Here is a 7,963-nt window from a genome sequence, read left to right as displayed (position 1 = left end):
TATCAAATACTTAGGAATTCCTATTCATAGAGACCTCTCCCATCTATGTTATCTTAATTTTGGGCCCTTTATTGAACAACTCCATACAGACCACGGTTGGCAAGTTAGAACTGTAAGATTCACTACGTGAACCACTGGTGTTTTGTGGAAAAGCACATGTACACCGCGTTCCAAATTATTATGCAAAAAGTGTTTAGGAGTGATAAGGGAAGAATTTGTTTGTTTGTCAGTTAAACTCATTGATGGTGATGTGTGTCAGGGCTCTTTATATCACTGTAAGCAATTGCAGACACCTGTGCTAATTAGTTTGGCAGGTGTGTCCAATGAAAGGCAAGACTACTTAAGAAGGCTCTCTCACATTAATAAGCAGCCTACATTTTCTGCCAAAATGGGAAAGAAAAAGGATGTGTCGGCTGCTGAGAAGCAACAAATTGTGGAGTGTTTAGGTCAAGGCATGACTACAATCAACATTGTGCGATGATCAGGATGAAGTGTCTTGGCAATCAAGAAGTATGTAGCTGATTCACAGTACACACGTGTGCGTGCTGATAAGGGCAAATTGAGGACTCTTTCCTACAGGCAATTACGTCAGGTTGAAACAGCAGCGGCAAAAAAGCCTTGTCATAGCAGCAGACAAGTTTTTGAAGCTGCTTGTGCCTCCAACGTCCCCCGAACAACAAGATGCAGGGTCCTTCAGAGGTTTGCAGCTGTGCATATGCCATCCTGTCGACCTCCTCTATCCACTTCACACAAGCAGAAACGGCTCCAGTGGGCCAAACATTACATGAAGACTGATTTCAAAACTGTTTTGTTCACGGATGAGTGCCGTGCAGCGCTCGATGGTCCAGATGAATGGAGTGGAGGATGGCTGGTTGATGGACACCCCACGCAAACACGGCTACAGCGCCAACAAGGAGGAGGTGGAGTATTGTTTTGGGCTGGAATCATGGGGAGAGAGATTGTCGGCCCCTTTAGGATCCCTGAAGGCGCTAAAGATGAACTCCATAATGTATGTGGATTTTCTCAAACAGCACTTCCTGCCATGGTTCAAGAAGAAGAACCGTGTATTTCACAGCAAGATCATTTTTCTGCATGATAATGCACCATCTCATGCTGCACATAAAACATCTGCATCTCTGGCTGATATGGGCATAAAAGGGGACAAACTTATGGTGTGACCCCCATGCTCCCCTGACCTCTACCCCATTCAGAACCTTTGGAGCATCATTAAAAGGAGTGTCTATGATGGCGGGAGGCAGTTCACATCTAAGCAACAGCTCTGGGAGGGTATTCTGTCCTCATGCAAAACAATTGAAGCAGAAACCATCCAAAACCTGACAAATTCAATGGACGAGAGAGTTCAGAAGCTCCTTTCGAACAAGGGGTCCTATGTGAAAATGTAACATCACCTAGAATAAAGTTTTGAGTTGAAAACTGTTTGATTTCAGTTTCTAACAACCTGCTAATGCTTATAATTTCAAAAATGACCATTTTTTTGGTCTTTATTAAAATGAAAAGGTTGATCGAAAAGTTTGGGGGATCTAAGAGTGTGGCAACCCAGTAGTCATGATTACTTCGAATTCTGACAATATGAGGGTCATGCTGCAGGTAGTGCAGCAAGAAGGCACTTATGTGTCTTGCGCATCTCGGAGCCCCAAAATTATTTTCCGGGCTAGATGCAGCTAAAAATTATTTTTAATTTTAAATCTGGTGAAGCTTATTATAGATGGCCTAATAGGATCAGTGCTGCACACTGCTACAAAGCCCAAATTATTTTCCAGTCAAGATACAGATAAACATGATTAGTAATTTGAAAGCTTAAAACGGTTGGTAGGGTGATTTTAACCAATCATCAAGCTTTTACTCTCCCCAGGATGACACAGGGGTAGAAAAGTCGTTTCGGATCCATGATTTGTTCATCTTTATGAACGTGAGTCTGTCTACATTATCAGTGGAGAGCCGCGTGCGCTTATCTGTCAGCACACCACCAGCAGCGCTGAACACACGTTCAGACAGAACGCTGGCTGCGGGGCATGACAAGATCTCCAAGGCGTAAGTGGCTAGCTCCGGCCATTTATCCAGATTGGAAGCCCAAAAAGAGCAAGGGTCCAGTGACACAGTCGTGGCTTCAATGTTTACTTGGAGATACTCCTGTACCATCGTCTCTAGGCGTTGACTATGTGTCAGACTTCTTGTCTCCTGTGGCCTTGCAAAGGATGGGCTAAAAAAGTGGTGAAATGATTCCGCAAAATTGATGTTACCAGCAGATACTGTGGTTCTGTTACGGTTTGAGTGCTGAACACTTGACGGTCCCACGGTTGGCAAGTTGGAACTGTGAGATTCACTACGTGCACCACTGGTATTTTGTGGAAAAGCACATGTAAGATTCTGCAACAGTCTCTGCTGATACTCCTGCATGCGTGCATCCCTTTCTATGGCAGGAATAATTTCTGCAAATTTACTTTTGTACCGGGGATCTAACAGTGTGGCAACCCAGTAGTCAGGATTATTTCTAATTCTCACAATTCGAGGGTCATGTTGCAGGTAGTGCAGCAAGAAGGCACTCATGTGTGTTGCGCATCCAGGAGCACCAAGTCCCTGTTGTGTTGGTGGCGAGGTAGCAATCATGCTTCCTTCCTCTGTCCTCTCCCCCCAACCTCGCACAACAGAAATGTGATCAAGGTCTCCCTCATCTGATGAGTCTTCCATCAGTTCGTCCTCCACTTCTTCCTGGGCTCCTGCACCTTCCTCACTAGTTTGGCTGCTACCATGCGCCCTGGTAAAATCATCTCCCCCACCCTCACATGCCTGCCGCCTTGGTGCTGCCGACCGTCTGGACCTTGCAGATGTTAGCCCTTCCGCATACAACTCCTCCTCCTCTACTTCCTCCACCTCCTCTTGTGCCACCACCTGACTCCGAATTCTGTTTAACATGTGCTCCAGCATGTAAATCACCGGAATAGTCATGCTGATAATGGCATCGTCAGCACTAAACATCTTCGTCGCCATTTCAAAACTGTGCAGAAGGGTGCATAGGTCCCTGATCTGAGACCACTCCTCCAGCGTGATTTGCCCCACCTCTGAATCTCGTTGGCCCAGGCTATACGTCAGAACGTATTGCACCAGGGCTTGTCGGTGCTGCCACAGTCGCTGCAACATGTGCGGAGTTGAATTCCACCGGGTAGGCACATCGCATTTTAGCCGGTGAAGTGGCAGGCCCAACGACTTCTGTAGAGATGTAAGTCGCTGAGCTGCGGGATGCGAACGGCGGAAGTGAGCACACAGCGACCGTGCCCTCTGCAGAAGGCCATCTAGTCTGGGATAGTGGGCTAAAAATTGCTGGACAACCAGGTTCAACACGTGAGCCATACAAGGCACGTGTGTGACATTGCCCCGGCGAAGGGCCGCACCCAGGTTTGCAGCATTGTCGCACACGGCCTTCCCTGGTTTCAGGTCCAGTGGAGACAACCATTCATGAAATTGGTTCTCCAGAGCTGACCACAACTCCTCAGCTGTGTGACTCACATTTCCCAGACATTTCAATGTAAAAACCGCCTGATGACGTTGAGCCCTACTGCCAGCATAGTAAGGAGGTGTGCAGGATCCCTTCTGCGCAGTTAGAAAGCTTGTGGCATGACCAGACAGGCTTTGGGTGCAGGTGGAAGACCGAGAGGAGGTTGAGGAGGCAGAAGCAGTGGAGGAAAAATGACATAAAGAGGATTGACGCACAACTCGTGGGGACGGCAAGACTTGGACAGCAGCCCCTTGTCCTGCTGTCACCATAGTTACCCAGTGCCCAGTCAGCGACATGTAACGCCCCTGTCCATGCCTACTCGTCCAAGTGTCTGTGGTGAAATGCACCCTGTCACACACAGAGTTTCTCAAAGAAGCGCTGATGTTGTGTGCGACATGCTGGTGGAGCGCAGGCACACCTTTCTTTGAGAAGTAGTGCCGACTGGGCATCTGGTACTGGGGCACTGCGACGGACATAAGGTCTCGAAAATCCTCTGTGTCCACCAGGCGGAAAGGCAGCATTTCTGTAGCCAAGAGCTTGCAGATGGTGAAATTCAACCTCTTAGCTTTCTCATGGCTAGGAGGAAATGGTCTTTTACTTGTCCACATCTGAGGGACCGAGGGATGGCTATTGTGCTTAGACGGGGTTGATAAGGGTGTCCCCGGCAAACTGCCGGTCTGTGAGGAAGATGCAGGCGGACATGTTAGGTTGCCTTGATCCAAAGGTGGTGCTATCGATGTCGGACAGCGCTCAAGACCAGCTGGTGTTACCACCTCCAAAGAAAATGATGACCTGCCAAACACGCTGGCTGTTGCGGGTAAAGAGGTGGCAGGTCTGCGCCCCAAAACAGGTGTGACTGCTGTCCCCCCAGTCACAGAGGATGAAGAGGCCGCGGATGCACAAGATATGGCAGACGGTGGTTGGCCCGGCCGGCTAGACCGCATTGTAGCACACTGAGCTTCCCACTGCAACTTATGCTTCATGTCCATGTGCCGGTTCATGCATGAAGTACTCAAACTATGTATTTTTTGGCCTCTACTTAGCTTTTGCTGACAAATGTTACAGATAACACGAGTTGGGTCATCTTTATCGATCTGAAAAAATGCACAGGCTATGCAAGGCTTAGCACCCATGCGACCTGAAGAGCCACCACGACTTGTGGTGAGAGGCAGAGTTGTGTTTGAGGATGCAGTTGTTGACGTGCTTCCAGTACTACGTCTCTGTCCAGGAAGGCGCAACCTGACCTCGTCGTCACTAGCATCTTCCTCCACCTCCTCTGCTGACCTCATCTCTTGGCTGACTGTGGGTTGACAGTAAGTGGGATCTCCGACCTCATCATCATCACCCTGTGCGTTATCACACCCGTCGTCCTCAGAGCCAACCTGTTCCTGCCCTGACAAAAAACTAAAGTTGTCGCTCCAATCAGGTATTTGAGTCTTATCATCGTCTTCCTCATTGTCTCCACCAACAGGAGTTACAGTTTGGGAATGAGGGTCTACATTATGGTCAGAACCTTCTGTGTCTGGTCCTGGATCCGACTCATAAAGATTCTGGGCATCAGTGCAGATCATTTCCTCGTCTGGATTCACAGAAGCGCTGGAGTCGACCTCTGATTCCCAGGCTATAGTATGAGTAAACAGCTCTGCAGACTCAACCATCTGTTCTACCTCATACTCAGACGGGCAGCTGGAGATTTGGGAGCTGTGAGGAAGCAAGTGCGATTTGGGTGACACCTTTGAGGACTGGAGTATTTGTGATGTTGAAGTTGATGTGGAGGAGAGCCCACTTAAAGGAGCACTTGATATCCGTTGAAGCACCTGCTGTTTTTGTGCCTCATCTGGAATTTGTAGCGATTGGCGTGGCCGTAAGAAAGGGATCTTATCACATTGTCCGCTAAAAGAAGTAGACATTTTAGTTTGGCTGGAAGATGGTCTTTCTTCTGCACCTACCCCACGGACACAACCTTTTTTCCCCTTCCCAACACGCCTATTCCCCTTTCCACCAGCAGCAGGCCTTTTTCCACTCATTTTGGTGGTTAACTAATTCACAACTCTGGAGTTGTTTGCACAAAAAAACAATGGATGGTAACCGAGCAGAGCTGAGTGGCCAAACTGTGGTATTAGGCCAAAACTATTGGCTGGGTTAGATGCAGAAAAAAATTATTTTTAATTTGCAACCTGATGGAGGTCAGTATAGATGGACTAATAGACCAAGTCCCACACACCGCTAGAAGCCCAAATATTTTTTCAGAGCTAGATGCAGAAAATTTTTTTATTCAATTTGCAACCTGATGGAGGTCAGTATAGATGGACTAATAGACCAAGTCCCACACACTGCTAGAAGCCCAAATATTTTTTCAGAGCTAGATGCAGAAAAAAATTATTTTTAATTTGCAACCTGATGGAGGTCAGTATAGATGGACTAATAGACCAAGTCCCACACACCGCTAGAAGCCCAAATATTTTTTCAGAGCTAGATGCAGAAATTTTTTTTATTCAATTTGCAACCTGATGGAGGTCAGTATAGATGGACTAATAGACCAAGTCCCACACACTGCTAGAAGCCCAAATATTTTTTCAGAGCTAGATGCAGAAAAAAAATATTTTTAATTTGCAACCTGATGGAGGTCAGTATAGAAGGACTAATAGACCAAGTCCCACACACCGCTAGAAGCCCAAATATTTTTTCAGAGCTAGATGCAGAAAAAAATTATTTTTAATTTGCAACCTGTTGGAGGTCAGTATAGATGGACTAATAGAACAAGTCCCACACGCTGCTAGAAGCCCAAATATTTTTTCAGAGCTAAATGAAGAAAAAAATTATTTTTAATTTGCAACCTGATGGAGGTCAGTATAGATGGACTAATAGACCAAGTCCCACACACTGCTAGAAGCCCAAATATTTTTTCAGAGCTAGATGCAGAAAAAAATTATTTTTAATTTGCAACCTGTTGGAGGTCAGTATAGATGGACTAATAGAACAAGTCCCACACGCTGCTAGAAGCCCAAATATTTTTTCAGAGCTAAATGAAGAAAAAAATTATTTTTAATTTGCAACCTGATGGAGGTCAGTATAGATGGACTAATAGACCAAGTCCCACACACTGCTAGAAGCCCAAATATTTTTTCAGAGCTAGATGCAGAAAAAAATTATATTCAGTTTGCAACCTGATGGAGGTCAGTATAGATGGACTAATAGAATGATGCTATGCCCAAAAGATTTTACTTCACTAGGTGCAGTAAAAAAATTGGTATTCTATACACAGGTGGTATATCTTGCAACACAGATAGGCTACTCCACTGACTAACACACTCTGCAATAGGCCAAAAAGGATTAGCTTTGCTAGATTCAGCCAAATGCTGTGAAAAAAACTTGCACAGCACTGGCACAGACCTGCCTGGCAAAAACTGATAGGAACTGATGTAACCTAGTCCTGAAAAGGACTCCAATTACAATTAGTCTTTACTCCCACAATCTATCTATTTAAGAGCACAGACCTGCCTGATAAAAGTCGTAGGAAATGCTGTAACCTAGTCCTTAAAAGGACTGCAATCACAACTATTCCCTACTCCCAAGCTATCTGTATATTTGTGCGAAAATTGGCTTGAAATTAACAAGGTATAGCGCACACAGCAACAGCGGTGCCGTCTAACACGCAGCTGCAGCAGTGAGAAAATGGTGGCGATGGGGAAAATGGCTTGGTCTTATAGGGCAAGGACATGTGACATACACTGCCAATCACACATGCCCTTGCTTGTGTGAAAAAAAGCACTTCGCTCCGTGTGTGCGCTGCTGATAGGCTGACAGATTGCACCTCCCCACTGCAAATGCGGGAAAGAGAAAAAAAAATGGAGATCTTCATTGTTCCTGCAGAGATCCATCCCCTGCCCCTCCCCCCGCCCCGCTGTACACTCAAACTGCGTATTAACATTAATTTTCATCATTACTGAGAAAAAATCCAGTTATGATTTTGGTGCACGAACAGTTATCGAACATAACCTCGAACAGCCGAATTTTTCTCAAATTGTTCGTGTTCGCCGACCGGCTCGAACACCGCCCAAAACAGCTCGAATTTGAGATTGGCGAATAGTTCGAGTAGAACAACGCTCATCTCTAATCTTGAACCCTCAATCTGCTTTGAAATTTGTGCCTTAGAGACCTTGCTGATGTAGTATAACTTCCTTGTGTATTCTTGCTCAGTCTTGCTATGGTGTATGACCAGACACCTGACTGTATTATTACAAAATCCCTGACTTTGCGCAGGTGTACCTAGAAGAATTGACGCTGTTTTAAAGTGAAAAGTTGGTCACACCAAATATTGATTGGATCTAGATTTTTCGTTTGTTCATTCACTTTGTATTTTGTTAATTGATTAAATAGATCATTAACATTTCTATTTTTGAAGCGTTCTTACTTTACAGCATTTTTTCTACACCTTTCTAAAGATTA

Source organism: Phyllobates terribilis, unplaced genomic scaffold, assembly GCF_046119375.1.
Source record: "Phyllobates terribilis strain yellow unplaced genomic scaffold, ASM4611937v1 Scaffold_323__1_contigs__length_2155407, whole genome shotgun sequence".
Taxonomy (NCBI): Eukaryota; Metazoa; Chordata; class Amphibia; order Anura; family Dendrobatidae; genus Phyllobates; species Phyllobates terribilis.
The sequence above is the reverse complement of the archived record's forward strand: the minus strand, read 5'-3'. Positions refer to the sequence as shown.